We start from the raw sequence: 223 nt of genomic DNA, 5'->3' as shown, positions 1-223 counted from the left end.
CAACAAAACAGAGATGCTTATATCTGTCATCTTTTTATGTCTCTAGTTGCCATGTGATCCAACACAGAACTTGCATTTATTTATTTTTTTCAACTAATTTACATATATGAACACTACAAGGTAATTATGTAGATAATGTATAAAGAGTATTTTCATGTATAATTTGTCTTTGCCAGAATACATGGCATTAAAGCATGGAAAATCTGTGTAATATGTATACAAT

This window comes from Silurus aristotelis, assembly GCF_946808225.1.
Source record: "Silurus aristotelis genome assembly, chromosome: 9".
NCBI lineage: Eukaryota > Metazoa > Chordata > Actinopteri > Siluriformes > Siluridae > Silurus > Silurus aristotelis.
Note: the sequence above shows the minus strand (reverse complement) of the source record.